Raw genomic sequence first — 904 nt, 5'->3', positions numbered from 1 at the left:
AAGTGCTGGAGAGAAGCCACATCTGCCGGCCCCTCGTGTCATGTGACTCGTACGGATGAAGCCGGGCACAGCCATGTTGCTTAAGGGCATAAATGCTCCTCTGAGAGCTTACACTGAACTGGAAATAATTAGCTGCACAGTATATTACAACGGGAATCATGTAACAAGCAGATAGGTTATATCCACATAAAACCAGTAATACCAGTTCCCAATACCAGGGGTCCACTAACTATAGTTACTGCTGTGCAAGCTGCTAAAACTGGATGATAAATTCGTATTTTTCGCTTTATAAGACGCCTTAAAGGGGTTTTCAGCAAAGACTATGTATACATGTGCATCTCGATAAATTAGAATATCATCAAAAAGTTAATTTATTTCAGTACTTTAATTCCAAAAAATGAAAGTCATATATAGATTCGTTACACACAGAGTGATCTATTTCAAGTGTTTATCTCTTTTAATGTTGATGATTATGGCTTACAGCTAATGCAAACGTCAGTATGTCAGAAAATTAGAATATTGTGGAAACATGGTGGGAAAAAATACCTTGTATGTGAGATGATGGGAGTGATATATTGTGTGTGAGAGGATGGGAGCAATACATTGTGTAAGATGATTGGAGAGATTGCAGATATTTATCTATAATGTAACATGTTCACAATAAAACAACTTTTTAAATATATTTAATAATTTACAGTGGATTATTGTGTAATATACAGGACTGTACATGGGGAGCAGTGCAATATACAGGACTATACATGGGGTGCAGTGTAATATACAGGACTATACATGGGGTGCAGTGTAATATACAGGACTATACATGGGGTGCAGTGTAATATACAGGAGTATACATGGGGTGCAGTGTAATATACAGAACTATACATGGGGTGCAGTGTAATATACA

This window comes from Bufo bufo, chromosome 2, assembly GCF_905171765.1.
Source record: "Bufo bufo chromosome 2, aBufBuf1.1, whole genome shotgun sequence".
NCBI classification, from domain to species: Eukaryota; Metazoa; Chordata; class Amphibia; order Anura; family Bufonidae; genus Bufo; species Bufo bufo.
Note: the sequence above shows the minus strand (reverse complement) of the source record.